The sequence below is a fragment of the Schistocerca serialis genome, unplaced genomic scaffold (assembly GCF_023864345.2).
Source record: "Schistocerca serialis cubense isolate TAMUIC-IGC-003099 unplaced genomic scaffold, iqSchSeri2.2 HiC_scaffold_1417, whole genome shotgun sequence".
NCBI lineage: Eukaryota > Metazoa > Arthropoda > Insecta > Orthoptera > Acrididae > Schistocerca > Schistocerca serialis.
Window position 1 is genome coordinate 18834871 of NW_026047644.1, and position 23219 is coordinate 18858089.

The following is a 23219-nucleotide window of genomic DNA, read 5'->3' on the forward strand; positions in this document are numbered from 1 at the left end:
AAGAATGTCAGAGGAATACAGTAAACCTGAAGTGAAGCATCGGAATCTGTAACTAGTGTCACAGGAATGGTTCAAAACATAGACAGTAAGAGGAGTCAGTTTTCTTGTACTTAAGTCGTCATTGTTCCATTTGTATTTCATTCCGATGCAATATCTGTATTTCGTCCTCAATATGAAGGTCAGAGGGATACAGTAAACCTGAAGTGAAGCATCGGAATCTATAGCTAGTGTCACCGGAATGGTTCAGACATAGACTGTAAGAAGAGTCAGTTTTCTTGTACTTAATTCGGCATGGTGCTTTTTCTATTCAATTCCGACGCAATGTCTGTGTTTCATAGCCAATAAGGAGGTCTGAGGGATACAGTTAACCTGAAGTGAAGCATCGGAATCTATAACTAGTGTCACACGAATGGTTGAAAACATTGACAGTAAGAAGAGTCCGTTTTCTTATACTTAAGTCGTCATTGTGCCATTTGTATTTAATTCCGATGCAATATCTGTGTTTCATCGTCAACAAGAAGGTCAGAGGGATACAGTAAACCTGAAGTGAAGAATCGGAATCTATAACTAGTGCCACAGGAATAGTTCGAAACATAGACAGTAAGAAGAGTCAGTTTTCCGGTACATAAGTCGGCATTGTGCCTTTTGAATTTAATTCCGAACAATTTCTGTGTTTCATCGTCAATAAGAAGGTCAGAGGGATACACTAAACCTCAAGTGAAGCATCGGAATCTATAACTAGTGTCACAGGAATGGTTCAAACATAGAGAGTAAGAAGAGTCAGTTTTCTTGTACTTAAGTCGGCATTGTGCCTTTTGTATTTAATTCCGATGCAATTTCTGTGTTTCATCGTCAATAAGAAGGTCAGAGGGATACAGTAAACCTGCAGTGAAGCATCGGAATCAATATTTAGTGTCACAGGAATGGTTCAAAATATAGACAGTAAGTAGAGTCAGTTTTCTTGTACTTAATTCGGCAATGTGCCTTTTCTATTTAATTCCGACGCAATTTCTGTGTTTCATTGTCAATAAGAAGGTCACAGGGATGCTGTAAAACTGAAGTGAAGCATCGGAATGTATAACAAGTGTCACAGGAATGGTTCAAAACATAGACAGTAAGAAGAGTCAGTTTACTTGTACTTAAGTCGGCATTTTGCCTTTTGTATTTAATTCCGATGCCATTTCTGTGTTTCATGGTCAATAAGAAGGTCGGAGGGATACAGTAAACCTGAAGAGAAGCATCAGAATCTATAGCTAGTGTCACAGGAATGGTTCAAAACATAGACAGTAAGAAGAGTCAGTTTTCTTGTACTTAAGTCGGCATTGTTCCTTTTCCATTTAATTACGATGCAATTTCTATGTTTCATCGTCAACAAGAAAGTCAGAGGGATACAGAAAACCTGAAGTGAAGCATTGGAATCAATAACGAGTGTCACAGGAATGGATCAAAGCATAGACAGTAAGAAGAGTCAATTTTCTTTTACTTAAGTCGGCATTGTGCCTTTTGTATTTAATTCCGATGCAATTTCTGTGTTTCATCGTCAATAAGAAGGTCAGAGGGATACAGTAAACCTGAAGTGAAGCATCGGAATCTGTAACTAGTGTCACAGGAATGGTTCAAAACGTAGGCAGTAAGAAGAGTCAGTTTCCTTTTACTAACATCGGCATTGTGCCTTTTGTATTTAATTCCGATGCAATATCTGTGTTTCATCATCAACAAGAAGGTCAGAGGGATACAGTAAACCTGAAGTGAAGCATCGGAATCTATAACTAGTGTCACAGGAATGGTTCAAAACATAGACTGTTAGAAGAGTCAGTCTTCTTGTACTTAAGTCAGCATTGTGACTTTTGTATTTAACTCAGATGCAATTTCTGTGTTTCATCGTCAATAAGAAGGTCAGAGGGATACAGAAAACCTGAAGTGAAGCATCGGAATCTATAACGAGTGTCACGGGAATGGATCAAAGCATAGACAGTAGGAAGAGTCAATTTTCTTTTACTTAAGTCGGCATAGTGCCTTTTCTATTTAATTCCGAAGCAATTTATGTGATTCATCGTCAATAAGAAGGTCAGAGGGATACAGTAAACCTGGAGTAAAACATCGGAATCTATAATTAGTGTCACATGAATGGTTCAAACATAGACAGTAAGAAGAGTCAGTTTTCTTGTACATAAGTCGGCATTGTGCCTTTTGTATTTAATTCCGATGCAATTTCTGTGTTTCATCGTCAATAAGAAGGTCAGAGGGATAAAGTATACCTGAAGTGAAGATTAGGAATCTATAATTAGTATCACATGAATGGTTCAAAACATAGACAGTAAGAAGAGTCAATTTTCTTTTACTTAAGTCGTCATTGTGCCTTTTGTATTTAATTCCGATGCAATTTCTGTGTTTCATCGTCAATAAGAAGGTCAGAGGGATACAGTAAACCTGAAGTGAAGCATCGGAATCTGTAACTAGTGTCACAGGAATGGTTCAAAACGTAGGCAGTAAGAAGAGTCAGTTTCCTTCTACTAACATCGGCATTGTGCCTTTTGTATTTAATTCCGATGCAATATCTGTGTTTCATCATCAACAAGAAGGTCAGAGGGATACAGTAAACCTGACGTGAAGCATCGGAATCTATAACTAGTGTCACAGGAATGGTTCAAAACATAGACTGTTAGAAGAGTCAGTCTTCTTGTACTTATGTCAGCATTGTGCCTTTTGTATTTAACTCAGATGCAATTTCTGTGTTTCATCGTCAATAAGAAGGTCAGAGGGATACAGTAAACCTGAAGTGATGCATCGGAATCTATAACTAGTGTCACAGGAATCTTTCAAAACATAGACAGTAAGAAGAGTCAGTTTTCTTGTACTTAAGTCGGCATTGTGCCTTTTGGATTTAACTCCGATGCAATTTCTGTGTTTCATCGTCAATAAGAAGGTCAGAGGTATACAGTAAACCTGAAGTGGAGCATCGGAATCTATAACTACTGTCACAGGAATGGTTCAGAAGAAAGACAGTAAGAAGAGTCAGTTTTCTTGTACTTAAGTCGACATTGTGCCTCTTGTATTTAATTCCGATGCAATTTCAGTGTTTCATCGTCATAAGGAGGTCAGAGGGAAACAGTGAACCTGAAGTGGGCATCGGAATCTATAACTAGTGTCACGGGAGTGGTTCAAAGCATAGACAGTTAGAAGAGTCAGTTTTCTTGTACTTAAGTCGGCATTGTGCCTTTTGTATTTAATTCCGATGGAATTTCTGTGTTTCATCGTCAATAAGAAAGTCAGAGGAATACAGTAAACCTGAAGTGAAGCATCGCAATCTGTAACTAGTGTCACAGGAATGGTTCAAAACAAAGACAGTAAGAGAGTCAGTTTTCTTGTAATTAAGTCGTCATTGTTCCATTTGTATTTCATTCCGATGCAATATCTGTATTTCATCGTCAATAGGAAGGTCAGAGAGATACAGTAAACATAAAGTGAAGCATCGGAATCTATAACTAGTGTCACCGGAATGGTTCAAAACATAGACTGTAAGAAGAGTCAGTTTTCTTGTACTTAAGTCGGCATTGTGCCTTTTGTATTTCACTCCGATGCAATTTCTGTGTTTCATCGTCAATAAGAAGGTCAGAGGGATTCAATACACCTGAGGTGAAGCATCGGAATCTATAACTAGTGTCACAGGAATGGTTCAAAACATAGACAGTAAGAAGAGTCAGTTTTCTTGTACATAAGTCGGCATTGTGCCTTTTGTATTTAATTCCGATGCAATTTCTGTGTTTCATCGTCAATAAGAAGGTCAGAGGGATACACTAAACCTGAAGTGAAGCTTCGGAATCTATAAGTAGTGTCACAGCAATGGTTCAAACATAGAGAGTAAGAAGAGTCAGTTTTCTTGAACTTAAGTCGGCATTGTGCCTTTTGTATTTAATTCCGATGCAATTTCTGTGTTTCATCGTCAACAAGAAGGTGAGAGGGATACAGTAAACCTGAAGTGAAGCATCGGAATCTATAACTAGCGTCACATGAATGGTTCAAAGCATAGACAGTAAGAAGAGTCAGTTTTCTTGTACTTAAGTCGGCATTGTTCCTTTTATATTTAATTCCGATGGAATTTCTATGTTTCATCGTCAATATGAAGGTCAGAGGGATACAGTAAACCTGAAGTGAAGCATTGGAATCTATACCTAGTGTCACAGGAATGGTTCAAAACATAGACAGTAAGAACAGTCAGTTTTCTTGTACTTAAGTCGGCATTGTGCCTTTTGTATTTAATTCCGATGCAATTTCCGTGTCTCATCGTCAACAAGAATGTGAGAGGAATACAGTAAACCTGAAGTGAAGCATCGGAATCTATAACTAGAGTCACAGGAATCTTTCACAACATAGACAGTAAGAAGAGTCAGTTTTCTTGTACTTAAGACGGCGTTGTGCCTTTTGTATTTAATTCCGATGCAATTTCTGTGTTTCATCGTCAATAAGAAGGTCAGAGGGTTACAGTAAACCTGAAGTGGAGCATCGAAATCTATAACTACTGTCACAGGAATGGTTCAAAAGAAAGACAGTAAGAAGAGTCAGTTTTCTTGTACTTAAGTCGACATTGTGCCTCTTGTATTTAATTCCGATGCAATTTCAGTGTTTCATCGTCAATAAGGAGGTCAGAGAGAAACAGTGAACCTGAAGTGAAGCATCGGAATCTATAACTAGTGTCACAGGAATGGTTCAAAACATAGACAGTAAGAAGAGTCAGTTTTCCGGTACATAAGTCGGCATTGTGCCTTTTGTATTTAATTCCGATGCAATTTCTGTGTCTCATCGTCAATAAGAAGGTCAGAGGTATACAGTAAACCTGAAGTGAAGCATCGGAATCAATATTTAGTGTCACAGGAAGGGGTTCAAAATATTGACAGTAAGTAGAGTCAGTTTTCTTGTACTTAATTCGGCAATGTGCCTTTTCTATTTAATTCCGACGCAATTTCTGTGTTTCATCGTCAATAAGAAGGTCAGAGGGGTACAGTAAACCTGAAGTGAAGCATCGCAATCTGTAACTAGTGTCACAGGAATGGTTCAAAACAAAGACAGTAAGAGAGTCAGTTTTCTTGTAATTAAGTCGTCATTGTTCCATTTGTATTTCGTTCCGATGCAATATCTGTATTTCATCGTCAATAAGAAGGTCAGAGAGATACAGTAAACCTAAAGTGAAGCATCGGAAACTATAACGAGTGTCACGGGAATGGATCAAAGCATAGACAGTAAGAGGAGTCAGTTTTCTTTTACTTAAGTCGGCATAGTGCCTTTTGTATTTAATTCCGAAGCAATTTCTGTGATTTATCGTCAATAAGAAGGTCAGAGGGATGCAGTAAACCTGGAGTAAAACATCGGAATCTATAATTAATGTCACATGAATGGTTCAAACATAGACAGTAAGAAGAGTCAGTTGTCTTGTACATAAGTCGGCATTGTGCCTTTTGTATTTAATTCCGATGCAATTTCTGGGTTTCATCGTCAATAAGAAGGTCAGAGGGATAAAGTATACCTGATGTGAAGCATAGGAATCTATAATTAGTGTCACATGAATGGTTCAAAACATAGACAGTAAGAAGAGTCAGTTTTCTTTTACTTAAGTCGGCATTGTGCCTTTTGTATTTAATTCCGATGCAATTTCTGTGTTTCATCGTCAATAAGAAGGTCAGAGGGATACAGAAAACCTGAAGTGAAGCATCAGCATCTATAACTAGTGTCACGGGAATGGTTCAAAACATAGACAGTAAGAAGAGTCAGTTTTCTTGTACTTCAGTCGGCATTGTTCCTTTTCTATTTAATTCCGATGCAATCTCTATGTTTCATCGTCAATAAGAAGCTCACAGGGATACAGTAAACCTGAAGTGAAGCATCGGAATGTATAACAAGTGTCACAGGAATGGTTCAAAACTTAGACAGTAAGAAGAGTCAGTTTTCTTGTACTTAAGTCGGCATTGTGCTTTTTGTATTTAATTCCGATGCAATTTCTGTGGTTCATCATCAATAGGTAGGTCGGAGGGATACAGAAAACCTGAAGTGAAGCATCGGAATCTATATTTAATGTCACAAGAATGATTCAATTCATAGACAGTAAGAAGAGTCAGTTTTCTTGTACTTAAGTCGGCATTGTGCAATTTCTATTTAATTCCGATGCCATTTCTGTGTTTCATCGTCAATAAGAAGGTCAGAGGGATACAGTAAACCTGAAGTGAAGCATCAGAACCTATAACTAGTGTCACAGGAATGGTTCAAAACATAGACAGTAAGAAGAGTCAGTTTTCTTGTACTTAAGTCGGCATTGTTCCTTTTCCATTTATTTCCGATGCAATTTCTATGTTTCATCGTCAACAAGAAGGTCAGAGGGATACAGAAAACCTGAAGTGAAGCATTGGAATCAATAACGAGTGTCACAGGAATGGATCAAAGCATAGACAGTAAGAAGAGTCAGTTTTCTTTTACTTAAGTCGGCATAGTGCCTTTTGTATTTAATTCCGATGCAATTTCTGTGATTCATTGTCAATAAGAAGGTCAGAGGGATACAGTAAACCTGGAGTAAAACATCGGAATCTATAATTAGTGTCACATGAATGGTTCAAACATAGACAGTAAGAAGAGTCAGTTTTCTTGTACATAAGTCGGCATTGTGCCTTTTGATTGAATTCCGATGCAATTTCTGTGTTTCATCGTCAATATGAAGGTCAGAGGGATAAAGTATACCTGAAGTGAAGCATTGGACTCTATAATTAGTGTCACATGAATGGTTCAAAACATAGACAGTAAGAAGAGTCAGTTTTCTTTATCTTAAGTCGGCATTGTGCCTTTTGTATTAAATTCCGATGCAATTTCTGTGTTTCATCGTCAATAAGAAGGTCAGAGGGATACAGGAAACCGGAAGTGAAGCATCGGAATCTATAACTAGAGTCACAGGAATCTATCAAAGCATAGACAGTAAGAAGAGTCAGTTTTCTTGTACTTAAGACGGCGTTGTGCCTTTTGTATTTAATTCCGATGCAATTTCTGTGTTTCATCGTCAATAAGAAGGTCAGAGGGTTACAGTAAACCTGAAGTGGAGGATCGGAATCTATAACTACTGTCGCAGGAATGGTTCAAAGCAAAGACAGTAAGAAGAGTCAGTTTTCTTGTACTTAAGTCGTCAATGTTCCATTTGTATTTCATTCCGATGCAATATCTGTATTTCATCGTCAATAAGAAGGTCAGCGGGATACAGTAAACCTGAAGTGAAGCATCGGAATCTATAACTAGTGTCACAGGAATGGTTCAAAACATAGACAGTAAGAAGAGTCAGTTTTCTTGTACATAAGTCGGCATTGTGCCTTTTGTATTTAATTCCGGTGCAATTTCTGTGTTTCATCGTCAATAAGAAGGTCAGAGGGATACACTGAACCTGAAGTGAAGCATCGGAATCTATAACTAGTGTCACAGGAATGGTTCAAACATAGAGAGTAAGAAGAGACAGGTTTCTTGTACTTAAGTCGGCATTGTGCCTTTTGTACTTAATTCCGATGCAATTTCTGTGTTTCATCGTCAATAAGGAGGTCAGAGGGATACAGTAAACCTGAAGTGAAGCATCGGAATCAATATTTAGTGTCACAGGAATGGTTCAAAGTATAGACAGTAAGTAGAGTCAGTTTCTTGTACTTATTTCGGCAATGTGCCTTTTCTATTTAATTCCGACGCAATTTCTGTGTTTCATCGTCAATAAGAAGGTCAGAGGGGTACAGTAAACCTGAAGTGAAGCATCGGCATCTATAACTAGTGTCACAGGAATGGTTCAAAACATAGACAGTAAGAAGAGTCTGTTTTCTTGTACTTATGTCGGCATTGTTCCTTTTCTATTTAATTCCGATGCAATTTCTGTGTTTCATCGTCAATAAGAAGCTCACAGGGATACAGTAAACCTGAAGTGAAGCATCGGAATGTATAACAAGTGTCACAGGAATGGTTCAAATCATAGACAGTAAGAAGAGTCAGTTTTCTTGGACTTAAGTCGGCATTGTGCTTTTTGTATTTAATTCCGATGCAATTTCTGTGGTTCATCATCAATACGAAAGTCAGAGGGATACAGAAAACCTGAAGTGAAGCATCGGAATCTATATTTGGTGTCACAGGAATGGTTCAATTCATAGACAGTAAGGAGAGTCAGTTTTCTTGAACTTAAGTCGGCATTGTTCATTTTCTATTCAATTCCGATGCCATTTCTGTGTTTCATCGTCAATAAGAAAGTCAGAGGGATACAGTAAACCTGAAGTGAAGCATCAGAATCTATAACTAGAGTCACAGGAATGGTTCAAACATAGACAGTAAGAAGAGTCAGTTTTCTTGTACTTAAGTCGACATTGTTCCTTTTCCATTTAATTCCGATGCAATTACTATGTTTCATCGTCAACAAGAAGGTCAGAGGGATACATAAAAACCTGAAGTGAAGCATCGGAATCTATAACGAGTGTCACATGAATGGATCAAAGCATAGACAGTAAGAAGAGTCAGTTTTCTTCTACTTAAGTCGGCATTTGCCTTTAGTATTTAATTCCGTTGCAATTTCTGTGTTTCATCGTCAATAAGAAGGTCAGAGGGATACAGTATACCTGAGGTGAAGCATCGGAATCTATAACCAGTGTCACAGGAATGGTTCAAAACACAGACAGTGAGAAGAGTCAGTTTTCTTGTACTTAAGTCGGAATTGTGCCTTTTGTATTTAATTCCGATGAAATTTCTGTGTTTCATCGTCAATAAGAAGGACAGAGGGATACAGTAAACCTGAAGTGAAGCATCGGAATCTATAACTAGTGTCACAGGAATGGTTCAAAACATAAACAGTAAGAAGAGTCAGTTTTCTTGTACTTAAGTCGGCATTGTGCCTTTTGTATTTACTTTCGATGCAATTTCTGTGTTTCCTCCTCAATAAGAAGGTCCAAGGGATACCGTAAACCTCAAGTGAAGCATCGGAATCTATAACTAGTGTCATAGGAATGGTTAAAACATAGACAGTAAGAAGAGTCAGTTTTCTTGTACTTAAGTCGGCATTGTGCCTTCTGTATTTAATTCCGATGCAATTTCTGTGATTGATCGTCAATAAGAAGGTCAGAGGGATACAGGAAACCGGAAGTGAAGCATCGGAATCTATAACTAGAGTCACAGGAATGGTTCAAAACATAGACAGAAAGAAGAGTTAATTATCTTGTACTTAAGTCGTCATTGTGCCTTTTGTATTTAATTCCGATGCAATTTCTGTGTTTCATCGTCAATAAGAAGGTCAGAGGGATACAGTAAACCTGAAGTGAGGCATCGGAATGTATAACTAGTGTCACATGAATGGTTGAAAATATAGACAGTAAGAAGAGTCAGTTTTCTTGTACTTAAGTCGGCATTGTGCCTTTTGTATTTTATTCCTATGCAATTTCTGTGTTTCATCGTCAATAAGAAGGTCAGAGAGATACAGTAAACCTGAAGTGAAGCATTGGAATCTATAACTAGTGTCACAGGAATGGTTCAAAACATAGACACTAAGAAGAGTCAGTTTTCTTGTACTTAAGTAGGCATTGTGCTTTTTGTATTTAATTCCGTTGCAATTTCTGTTTTTCATCGTCAATAAGAAGGCCAGAGGGATACAGTTAACCTGAAGTGAAGCATCGAAATCTATAACTAGTGTCACATGAATGGTTCAAAACATAGACAGTAAGAAGAGTCAGTTTTCTTGTACTTAAGTCAGCATTGTGCTTTTTGTATTTAATTCCGATGCAATTTCTGTGTTTCATCGACAATAAGAAGGTCAGAGGGATACAGTAAACCTGAAGTGAAGCTTCGGAATCAATATTTAGTGTCTCAGGAATGGTTCAAAACATAGACAGTACGAAGAAGCCGTTTTCTTGTACTTAATTTGGCATTGTGCTTTTTGAATTTAACTCCGATGCAATATCTGTGTTTCATCGTCAATACGAAGGTCAGAGGGATACAGTAAACCTGACGTGAAGCATCGGAATCTATAACTAGTGTCACAGGAATGGTTCAAAACATAGACTGTTAGAAGAGTCAGTCTTCTTGTACTTATGTCAGCATTGTGCCTTTTGTATTTAACTCAGATGCAATTTCTGTGTTTCATCGTCAATAAGAAGGTCAGAGGGATACAGTAAACCTGAAGTGATGCATCGGAATCTATAACTAGTGTCACAGGAATCTTTCAAAACATAGACAGTAAGAAGAGTCAGTTTTCTTGTACTTAAGTCGGCATTGTGCCTTTTGGATTTAACTCCGATGCAATTTCTGTGTTTCATCGTCAATAAGAAGGTCAGAGGTATACAGTAAACCTGAAGTGGAGCATCGGAATCTATAACTACTGTCACAGGAATGGTTCAAAAGAAAGACAGTAAGAAGAGTCAGTTTTCTTGTACTTAAGTCGACATTGTGCCTCTTGTATTTAATTCCGATGCAATTTCAGTGTTTCATCGTCATAAGGAGGTCAGAGGGAAACAGTGAACCTGAAGTGGGCATCGGAATCTATAACTAGTGTCACAGGAGTGGTTCAAAGCATAGACAGTTAGAAGAGTCAGTTTTCTTGTACTTAAGTCGGCATTGTGCCTTTTGTATTTCATTCCGATGCAATATCTGTATTTCATCGTCAATAAGAAGGTCAGAGAGATACAGTAAACCTAAAGTGAAGCATCGGAATCTATAACTAGTGTCACCGGAATGGTTCAAAACATAGACTGTAAGAAGAGTCAGTTTTCTTGTACTTAAGTCGGCATTGTGCCTTTTGTATTTAATTCCGATGCAATTTCCGTGTCTCATCGTCAACAAGAATGTGAGAGGAATACAGTAAACCTGAAGTGAAGCATCGGAATCTATAACTAGAGTCACAGGAATCTTTCACAACATAGACAGTAAGAAGAGTCAGTTTTCTTGTACTTAAGACGGCGTTGTGCCTTTTGTATTTAATTCCGATGCAATTTCTGTGTTTCATCGTCAATAAGAAGGTCAGAGGGTTACAGTAAACCTGAAGTGGAGCATCGAAATCTATAACTACTGTCACAGGAATGGTTCAAAAGAAAGACAGTAAGAAGAGTCAGTTTTCTTGTACTTAAGTCGACATTGTGCCTCTTGTATTTAATTCCGATGCAATTTCAGTGTTTCATCGTCAATAAGGAGGTCAGAGAGAAACAGTGAACCTGAAGTGAAGCATCGGAATCTATAACTAGTGTCACAGGAATGGTTCAAAACATAGACAGTAAGAAGAGTCAGTTTTCCGGTACATAAGTCGGCATTGTGCCTTTTGTATTTAATTCCGATGCAATTTCTGTGTTTCATCGTCAATAAGAAGGTCAGAGGTATACAGTAAACCTGAAGTGAAGCATCGGAATCAATATTTAGTGTCACAGGAATGGTTCAAAATATTGACAGTAAGTAGAGTCAGTTTTCTTGTACTTAATTCGGCAATGTGCCTTTTCTATTTAATTCCGACGCAATTTCTGTGTTACATCGTCAATAAGAAGGTCAGAGGGGTACAGTAAACCTGAAGTGAAGCATCGCAATCTGTAACTAGTGTCACAGGAATGGTTCAAAACAAAGACAGTAAGAGAGTCAGTTTTCTTGTAATTAAGTCGTCATTGTTCCATTTGTATTTCATTCCGATGCAATATCTGTATTTCATCGTCAATAAGAAGGTCAGAGAGATACAGTAAACCTAAAGTGAAGCATCGGAAACTATAACGAGTGTCACGGGAATGGATCAAAGCATAGACAGTAAGAGGAGTCAGTTTTCTTTTACTTAAGTCGGCATAGTGCCTTTTGTATTTAATTCCGAAGCAATTTCTGTGATTTATCGTCAATAAGAAGGTCAGAGGGATGCAGTAAACCTGGAGTAAAACATCGGAATCTATAATTAATGTCACATGAATGGTTCAAACATAGACAGTAAGAAGAGTCAGTTGTCTTGTACATAAGTCGGCATTGTGCCTTTTGTATTTAATTCCGATGCAATTTCTGGGTTTCATCGTCAATAAGAAGGTCAGAGGGATAAAGTATACCTGATGTGAAGCATAGGAATCTATAATTAGTGTCACATGAATGGTTCAAAACATAGACAGTAAGAAGAGTCAGTTTTCTTTTACTTAAGTCGGCATTGTGCCTTTTGTATTTAATTCCGATGCAATTTCTGTGTTTCATCGTCAATAAGAAGGTCAGAGGGATACAGAAAACCTGAAGTGAAGCATCAGCATCTATAACTAGTGTCACGGGAATGGTTCAAAACATAGACAGTAAGAAGAGTCAGTTTTCTTGTACTTAAGTCGGCATTGTTCCTTTTCTATTTAATTCCGATGCAATCTCTATGTTTCATCGTCAATAAGAAGCTCACAGGGATACAGTAAACCTGAAGTGAAGCATCGGAATGTATAACAAGTGTCACAGGAATGGTTCAAAACTTAGACAGTAAGAAGAGTCAGTTTTCTTTTACTTAAGTCGGCATAGTGCCTTTTGTATTTAATTCCGATGCAATTTCTGTGATTCATCGTCAATAAGAAGGTCAGAGGGATACAGTAAACCTGGAGTAAAACATCGGAATCTATAATTAGTGTCACATGAATGGTTCAAACATAAACAGTAAGAAGAGTCAGTTTTCTTGTACATAAGTCGGCATTGTGCCTTTTGATTGAATTCCGATGCAATTTCTGTGTTTCATCGTCAATAAGAAGGTCAGAGGGTTACAGTAAACCTGAAGTGGAGGATCGGAATCTATAACTACTGTCGCAGGAATGGTTCAAAGCAAAGACAGTAAGAAGAGTCAGTTTTCTTGTACTTAAGTCGTCAATGTTCCATTTGTATTTCATTCCGATGCAATATCTGTATTTCATCGTCAATAAGAAGGTCAGCGGGATACAGTAAACCTGAAGTGAAGCATCGGAATCTATAACTAGTGTCACAGGAATGGTTCAAAACATAGACAGTAAGAAGAGTCAGTTTTCTTGTACATAAGTCGGCATTGTGCCTTTTGTATTTAATTCCGGTGCAATTTCTGTGTTTCATCGTCAATAAGAAGGTCAGAGGGATACACTAAACCTGAAGTGAAGCATCGGAATCTATAACTAGTGTCACAGGAATGGTTCAAACATAGAGAGTAAGAAGAGGCAGGTTTCTTGTACTTAAGTCGGCATTGTGCCTTTTGTACTTAATTCCGATGCAATTTCTGTGTTTCATCGTCAATAAGGAGGTCAGAGGGATACAGTAAACCTGAAGTGAAGCATCGGAATCAATATTTAGTGTCACAGGAATGGTTCAAAGTATAGACAGTAAGTAGAGTCAGTTTCTTGTACTTATTTCGGCAATGTGCCTTTTCTATTTAATTCCGACGCAATTTCTGTGTTTCATCGTCAATAAGAAGGTCAGAGGGGTACAGTAAACCTGAAGTGAAGCATCGGCATCTATAACTAGTGTCACAGGAATGGTTCAAAACATAGACAGTAAGAAGAGTCTGTTTTCTTGTACTTATGTCGGCATTGTTCCTTTTCTATTTAATTCCGATGCAATTTCTATGTTTCATCGTCAATAAGAAGCTCACAGGGATACAGTAAACCTGAAGTGAAGCATCGGAATGTATAACAAGTGTCACAGGAATGGTTCAAATCATAGACAGTAAGAAGAGTCAGTTTTCTTGGACTTAAGTCGGCATTGTGCTTTTTGTATTTAATTCCGATGCAATTTCTGTGGTTCATCATCAATACGAAAGTCAGAGGGATACAGAAAACCTGAAGTGAAGCATCGGAATCTATATTTGGTGTCACAGGAATGGTTCAATTCATAGACAGTAAGGAGAGTCAGTTTTCTTGAACTTAAGTCGGCATTGTTCATTTTCTATTCAATTCCGATGCCATTTCTGTGTTTCATCGTCAATAAGAAAGTCAGAGGGATACAGTAAACCTGAAGTGAAGCATCAGAATCTATAACTAGAGTCACAGGAATGGTTCAAACATAGACAGTAAGAAGAGTCAGTTTTCTTGTACTTAAGTCGACATTGTTCCTTTTCCATTTAATTCCGATGCAATTTCTATGTTTCATCGTCAACAAGAAGGTCAGAGGGATACATAAAAACCTGAAGTGAAGCATCGGAATCTATAACGAGTGTCACATGAATGGATCAAAGCATAGACAGTAAGAAGAGTCAGTTTTCTTCTACTTAAGTCGGCATTTGCCTTTAGTATTTAATTCCGTTGCAATTTCTGTGTTTCATCGTCAATAAGAAGGTCAGAGGGATACAGTATACCTGAGGTGAAGCATCGGAATCTATAACCAGTGTCACATTAATGGTTCAAAACACAGACAGTGAGAAGAGTCAGTTTTCTTGTACTTAAGTCGGAATTGTGCCTTTTGTATTTAATTCCGATGAAATTTCTGTGTTTCATCGTCAATAAGAAGGTCAGAGGGATACAGTAAACCTGAAGTGAAGCATCGGAATCTATAACTAGTGTCACAGGAATGGTTCAAAACATAAACAGTAAGAAGAGTCAGTTTTCTTGTACTTAAGTCGGCATTGTGCCTTTTGTATTTACTTTCGATGCAATTTCTGTGTTTCCTCCTCAATAAGAAGGTCCAAGGGATACCGTAAACCTCAAGTGAAGCATCGGAATCTATAACTAGTGTCATAGGAATGGTTAAAACATAGACAGTAAGAAGAGTCAGTTTTCTTGTACTTAAGTCGGCATTGTGCCTTCTGTATTTAATTCCGATGCAATTTCTGTGATTGATCGTCAATAAGAAGGTCAGAGGGATACAGGAAACCGGAAGTGAAGCATCGGAATCTATAACTAGAGTCACAGGAATGGTTCAAAACACAGACAGAAAGAAGAGTTAATTATCTTGTACTTAAGTCGTCATTGTGCCTTTTGTATTTAATTCCGATGCAATTTCTGTGTTTCATCGTCAATAAGAAGGTCAGAGGGATACAGTAAACCTGAAGTGAGGCATCGGAATGTATAACTAGTGTCACATGAATGGTTGAAAATATAGACAGTAAGAAGAGTCAGTTTTCTTGTACTTAAGTCGGCATTGTGCCTTTTGTATTTTATTCCTATGCAATTTCTGTGTTTCATCGTCAATAAGAAGGTCAGAGAGATACAGTAAACCTGAAGTGAAGCATTGGAATCTATAACTAGTGTCACAGGAATGGTTCAAAACATAGACACTAAGAAGAGTCAGTTTTCTTGTACTTAAGTAGGCATTGTGCTTTTTGTATTTAATTCCGTTGCAATTTCTGTTTTTCATCGTCAATAAGAAGGCCAGAGGGATACAGTTAACCTGAAGTGAAGCATCGAAATCTCTAACTAGTGTCACATGAATGGTTCAAAACATAGACAGTAAGAAGAGTCAGTTTTCTTGTACTTAAGTCAGCATTGTGCTTTTTGTATTTAATTCCGATGCAATTTCTGTGTTTCATCGACAATAAGAAGGTCAGAGGGATACAGTAAACCTGAAGTGAAGCTTCGGAATCAATATTTAGTGTCTCAGGAATGGTTCAAAACATAGACAGTACGAAGAGTCCGTTTTCTTGTACTTAATTTGGCATTGTGCTTTTTGAATTTAACTCCGATGCAATATCTGTGTTTCATCGTCAATACGAAGGTCAGAGGGATACAGTAAACCTGAAGTGAAGCATCGGAATCAATATTTAGTGTCACAGGAATGGTTCAAAACATAGACAGTAAGAAGAGTCTGTTTTCTTGTACTTAAGTCGGCATTGTTCCTTTTCTATTTAATTCCGATGCAATTTCTGTGTTTCATCGTCAATAAGAAGGTCACAGGGATACAGTAAACCTGAAGTGAAGCATCGGAATCTATATTTAGTGTCACAGCAATGGTTCAATTCATAGACAGTAAGAAGAGTCAGTTTTCTTGTACTTAAGTCGGCATTGTGCCATTTGTATTTAATTCCGTTGCAATTTCGGTTTTTCATCGTCAATAAGAAGGCCAGAGGGATACAGTTAACCTGAAGTGAAGCATCGAAATCTATAACTAGTGTCACATGAATGGTTCAAAACATAGACACTAAGAAGAGTCAGTTTTCTTGTACTTAAGTAGGCATTGTGCTTTTTGTATTTAATTCCGTTGCAATTTCTGTTTTTCATCGTCAATAAGAAGGCCAGAGGGATACAGTTAACCTGAAGTGAAGCATCGGAATGTATAACAAGTGTCACATGAATGGTTCAAATCATAGACAGTAAGAAGAGTCAGTTTTCTTGTACTTAAGTCGGCATTGTGCTTTTTGTATTTAATTCCGATGCAATTTCTGTGGTTCATCATCAATAAGAAGGTCAGAGGGATACAGCAAACCTGAAGTGAAGCATCGGAATCTATATTTAGTGTCACAGCAATGGTTCAATTCATAGACAGTAAGAAGAGTCAGTTTTCTTGTACTTAAGTCGGCATTGTGCCATTTGTATTTAATTCCGATGCAAATTCTGTGTTTAATCGTCAATAAGAAGGTCAGACGGATACAGTAAACCTGAAGTGAGGCGTCGGAATCTATAACTAGTGTCACAGGAATGGTTCAAAACATAGACAGTAAGAAGAGTTAGTTTTCTTCTACTTAAGTCGGCATTGTGCCTTTAGTATTTAATTCCGTTGCAATTTCTGTGTTTCATCGTCAATAAGAAGGTCAGAGGCATACAGTATATTTGAGGTGAAGCATCGGAATCTATAACCAGTGTCACAGGAATGGTTCAAAACATAGACAGTGAGAAGAGTCAGTTTTCTTGTACTTAAGTCGGAATTGTGGCTTTTGTATTTAATTCCGATGAAATTTCTGTGTTTCATTGTCAATAAGAAGGTCAGAGTGATACAGTAAACCTGAAGTGAAGCATCGGAAACTATTACTAGTGTCACTGGAATGGTTCAAAACATAAACAGTAAGAAGAGTCAGTTTTCTTGTACTTAAGTCGGCATTGTGCCTTTGGTATTTAATTTCGATGCAATTTCTGTGTTTCCTCCTCAATAAGAAGGTCCAAGAAATACAGTAAACCTCAAGTGAAGCATCGGAATCTATAACTAGTGTCATAGGAATGGTTAAAACATAGACAGCAAGAAGAGTCAGTTTTCTTGTACTTAAGTCGGCATTGTGCCTTCTGTATTTAATTCCGATGCAACTTCTGTGATTCATCGTCAATAAGAAGGTCAGAGGGATCCAGTAAACCTGAAGTGGAGCATCGGAATCTATAACTAATGTCACATGAATGGTTCAACACATAGACAGAAAGAAGTGTCAGTTATCCTGTACTTAAGTCTTCATTGTGCCTTTTGTATTTAATTCCCATGCTATTTCTGTGTTTCATCGTCAATAAGAAGGTCAGAGGGATACAGGAAACCGGAAGTGAAGCATCGGAATCTATAACTAGTGTCACAGGAATGGTTCAAAACATAGACAGAAAGAAGAGTTAATTATCTTGTACTTAAGTCGTCATTGTGCATTTTGTATTTAATTCCGATGCAATTTCTGTGTTTCATCGTCAATAAGAAGGTCAGAGGGATACAGTAAACTTGAAGTGAGGCATCGGAATCTATAACTAGTGTCACATGAATGGTTGAAAAAATAGACAGTAAGAAGAGTCAGTTTTCTTGTACTTATGTCGGCATTGTGCCTTTTGTATTTTATTCCTATGCAATTTCTGTGTTTCATCGTCAATAAGAAGGTCAGAGGGATACAGTAAACCTGAAGTGAAGCTTCGGAATCAATATTTAGTGTCACAGGAATGGTTCAAAACATAGACAGTACGAAGAGTCCGTTTTCTTGTACTTAATTTGGCATTGTGCCTTTTGAATTTAACTCCGATGCAATTTCTGTGGTTCATCATCAATAAGAAGGTCAGAGGGTAACAGCAAACCTGAAGTGAAGCATCGGCATCTGTATTTAGTGTCACAGGAATGGTTCAATTCATAGACAGTAAGAAGAGTCAGTTTTCTTGTACTTAAGTCGGCATTGTTCCTTTTCCATTTAATTCCGATGCAATTTCTATGTTTCATCGTCAACAAGTAGGTCAGAGAGATACAGTAAACCTGAAGTGAAGCATCGGAATCTATAACTAGTGTCAAAGGAATGGATCAAAACATAGACAGTAAAAAGAGTCAGTTTTCTTGTACTTAAGTCGGCATTGTGCCATTTGTATTTAATTCCGATGCAATTTCTGTGTTTAATCGTCAATAAGAAGGTCAGAGGGATACAGTAAACCTGAAGTGAAGCGTCGGAATCTATAACTAGTGTCACAGGAATGGTTCAAAACATAGACAGTAAGAAGAGTCAGTTTTCTTCTACTTAAGTCGGCATTGTGCCTTTAGTATTTAATTCCGATGAAATTTCTGTGTTTCATCGTCAATAAGAAGGTCAGAGTGATACAGTAAACCTGAAGTGAAGCATCGGAAACTATAACTAGTGTCACAGGAATGGTTAAAACATAGACAGTAAGAAGAGTCAGTTTTCTTGTACTCAAGTCGGCATTGTGCCTTCTGTATTTAATTCCGATGCAATTTCTGTGATTCATCGTCAATAAGAAGGTCAGAGGGATCCAGTAAACCTGAAGTGAAGCATCGGAATCTATAACTAGTGTCACAGGAATGGTTAAAACATAGACAGTAAGAAGAGTCAGTTTTCTTGTACTTAAGTCGGCATTGTGCCTTCTGTATTTAATTCCGATGCAATTTCTGTGATTCATCGTCAATAAGAAGGTCAGAGGGATCCAGTAAAAATGAAGTGAAGCATCGGAATCTATAACTAATGTCACATGAATGGTTTAACACATAGACAGTAAGAAGAGTCAGTTATCCTGTACTTAAGTCTTCATTGTGCCTTTTGTATTTAATTCCGATGCTATTTTTGTGTTTCATCGTCAATAAGAAGGTCAGAGGGATACAGTAAACCGGAAGTGAAGCATCGGAATCTATAACTAGTGTCACAGGAATGGTTCAAAACATAGACAGAAAGAAGAGTTAATTATCTTGTACTTAAGTCGGCATTGTGCCTTTTGTATTTAATTCCTATGCAGTTACTGTGTTTCATCGTCAATAAGAAGGTCAGAGAGATACAGTAAACCTGAAGTGAAGCATCGGAATCTATAACTAGTGTCACAGGAATGGTTCAAAACATAGACACTAAGAAGAGTCAGTTTTCCTGTACTTAAGTAGGCATTGTGCTTTTTGTATTTAATTCCGATGCAATTTCTGTTTTTCATCGTCAATAAGAAGGCCAGAGGGATGCAGTAAACCTGAAGTGAAGCATCGGAATCTATAACTAGTGTCACATGAATGGTTCAAAACATAGACAGTAAGAAGAGTCAGTTTTCTTGTACTTAAGTCGGCATTGTGCTTTTTGTGTTTAATTCCGATGCAATTTCTGTGTTTCATCGTCAATAAGAAGGTCAGAGGGATACAGTAAACCTGAAGTGAAGCTTCGGAATCAATATTTAGTGTCACAGGAATGGTTCAAAACATAGACAGTACAAAGAGTCAGTTTTCTTGTACTTAATTTGGCATTGTGCCTTTTTTTTTTAACTCCGATGCAATATCTGTGTTTCATCGTCAATAAGAAGGTCAGAGGGATACAGTTAACCTGAAGTGAAGCATCGGAATCAATATTTAGTGTCACAGGAATGGTTCAAAACATAGACAGTAAAAAGAGTCTGTTTTCATGTACTTAAGTCGGCATTGTTCCTTTTCTATTTAATTCCGATGCATTTTCTGTGTTTCATCGTCAATAAGGAGGTCACAGGGATACAGTAAACCTGAAGTGAAGCATCGGAATGTATAACAAGTGTCACAGGAATGGTTCAAGACATAGACAGTAAGAAGAGTCAGTTTTCTTGTACTTAAGTCGGCATTGTGCTTTTTGTATTTAATTCCGATGCAGTTTCTGTGGTTCATCATCAATAAGAAGGTCAGAGGCATACAGCAAACCTGAAGTGAAGTATCGGAATCTATATTTAGTGTCACAGGAATGGTTAAATTCATAGACAGTAAGAAGAGTCAGTTTTCTTGTACTTAAGTCGGCATTGTGCATTTTCTATTTAATTCCGATGCCATTTCTGTGTTTCATCGTCAATAAAAAGGTCTGAGGGATACAGTAAACCTGAAGTGAGGCATCGGAATGTATAACTAGTGTCACATGAATGGTTGAAAATATAGACAGTAAGAAGAGTCAGTTTTCTTGTACTTAAGTCGGCATTGTGCCTTTTGTATTTAATTCCTATGCAATTTCTGTGTTTCATCTTCAATAAGAAGGTCAGTGAGATACAGTAAACCTGAAGTGAAGCATCGGAATCTATAACTAGTGTCACAGGAATGGATCAAAACATAGACAGTAAAAAGAGTCAGTTTTCTTGTACTTAAGTCGGCATTGTGCCTTTTGTATTTCATTCCGAAACAATTTCTGTGATTCATCGTCAATAAGAAGGTCAGAGGGATACAGTAAACCTAGAGTAAAGCATCGGAATCTATAACTAGTGTCACATGAATGGTTGAAAACATTGACAGTAAGAAGAGTCAGTTTACTTGTACTTAAGTCGGTATTGTGCCTTTTGTATTTAATTCCGATGCAATTTCTGTGTTTCATCGTCAATAAGAAGGTCAGAGGAATACAGTAAACCTGAAGTGAGCATCGATATCTATAACTAGAGTCACAGGAATCTTTCATAACATAGAAAGTAAGAAGAGTCAGTTTTCTTGTACTTAAGACGGCGTTGTGCCTTTTGTATTTAATTCCGAGGCAATTTCTGTGTTTCATCGTCAATAAGAGGGTCAGAGGGATACAGTAAACTTGAAATGAAGCATCGGAATCTATAACTAGTGTCACAGGAATGGTTCAAAACTTAGACAATAAGAAGAGTCAGTTTTCTTGTACATTAGTCGGCATTGTGCCTTTTGTATTTAATTCCGATGCAATTTCTGTGTTTCATCGTCGATAAGAAGATCAGAGGGATAAAGTATACCTGAAGTGAAGCATCGGAATCTATCATTAGTGTCACATGAATGTTTCAAAACATAGACAGTAAGAAGAGTCAGTTTTCTTGTACTTAAGTCGTCATTGTGCCATTTGTATTTAATTCCGATGCAATTTCGGTGTTTCATCGTCAACAAGAAGGTGAGAGGGATACAGTAAACCTGAAGTGAAGCATCGGAATCTATAACTAGTGTCACAGGAATGGTTCCAAACGTAGACAGTAAGAAGATTCAGTTTTCTTGATCTTAAGTCGGCATTGTGCATTTTATATTTAATTCCGATGCAATTTCCGTGTTGCTTCGTCAATAAGATCGTCAGAGGGTACAGTAATCCTGAAGTGAAGCATCGGAATCTATAACTAGTGTTACAGGAATGGTTTAAGACATAGACAGTACGAAGAGTCAGTTATCTTGTACTTAAGTCGGCATTGTGGCTTTTGTATTTAATTCCGATGCAATTTCGGTGTTTCATCGTCAACAAGAAGGTGAGAGGGATACAGTAAACCTGAAGTGAAGCATCGGAATCTATAACTAGTGTCACAGGAATGGTTCCAAACGTAGACAGTAAGAAGATTCAGTTTTCTTGAACTTAAGTCGGCATTGTGCATTTTATATTTAATTCCGATGCAATTTCTGTGTTTCATCAACAATAAGAAGGTCAGAGGGATACAGTAAACCTGAAGTGAAGCGTCGGAATCTATAACTAGTGTCACAGGAATGGTTCAAAACATAGACAGTAAGAAGAGTCAGTTTTCTTCTACTTAAGTCGGCATTGTGCCTTTTGTATTTAATTCCGTTGCAATTTCTGTGTTTCATCGTCAATAAGAAGGTCAGAGGGATACAGTAAACCTGAGGTGAAGCATCGGAATCTATAACTAGTGTCACAGGAATGGTTCAAAACATAAACAGTAAGAAGAGTCAGTTTTCTTGTACTTAAGTCGGCATTGTGCCTTCTGTATTTAATTCCGATGCAATTTCTGTGATTCATCGTCAATAAGAAGGTCAGAGGGATCCAGTAAACCGGAAGTGAAGCATCGGAATCTATAACTAATGTCACATGAATGGTTCAACACATAGACAGTAAGAAGAGTTAGTTATCTTGTACTTAAGTCTTCATTGTGCCTTTTGTATTAAATTCGGATGCTATTTCTGTGTTTCATCGTCAATAAGAAGGTCAGAGGGATACAGTAAACCGGAAGTGAAGCATCGGAATCTATAACTAGTGTCACAGGAATGGTTCAAATCATAGACAGTAAGAAGAGTCAGTTTTCTTGTACTTAAGTCGGCATTATGCCTTTTGTATTTAATTCCGATGCAATTTCTGTGTTTCATCGTCAAAAAGAAGGTCAGAGAGATGCAGTAAACCTAAAGTGAAGCATCGGAATCTATAACTAGTGTCACAGGAATGGTTCAAAACATAGACAGTAAGAAGAGTCAGTTTTCTTCTACTTAAGTCGGCATTGTGCCTTTTGTATTTAATTCCGTTGCAATTTCTGTGTTTCATCGTCAATAAGAAGGTCAGAGGGATACAGTAAACCTGAGGTGAAGCATCGGAATCTATAACTAGTGTCACAGGAATGGTTCAAAACATAAACAGTAAGAAGAGTCAGTTTTCTTGTACTTAAGTCGGCATTGTGCCTTCTGTATTTAATTCCGATGCAATTTCTGTGATTCATCGTCAATAAGAAGGTCAGAGGGATCCAGTAAACCTGAAGTGAAGCATCGGAATCTATAACTAATGTCACATGAATGGTTCAACACATAGACAGTAAGAAGAGTTAGTTATCTTGTACTTAAGTCTTCATTGTGCCTTTTGTATTAAATTCCGATGCTATTTCTGTGTTTCATCGTCAATAAGAAGGTCAGAGGGATACAGTAAACCGGAAGTGAAGCATCGGAATCTATAACTAGTGTCACAGGAATGGTTAAATTCATAGACAGTAAGAAGAGTCAGTTTTCTTGTACTTAAGTCGGCATTGTGCATTTTCTATTTAATTCCGATGCAATTTCTGTGTTTCATCGTCAATAAGAAGGTCAGAGGGATACAGTAAACCTGAAGTGAAGCATCAGAATCTATAACTAGTGTCACAGGAATGGTTCAGAACATGGACAGTAAGAAGAGTCAGTTTTCTTGTACTTAAGTCGGCATTGTTCCTTTTCCATTTATTTCGGATGCAATTTCTATGTTTCATCGTCAACAGGAAGGTCAGAGGGATACAGAAAACCTG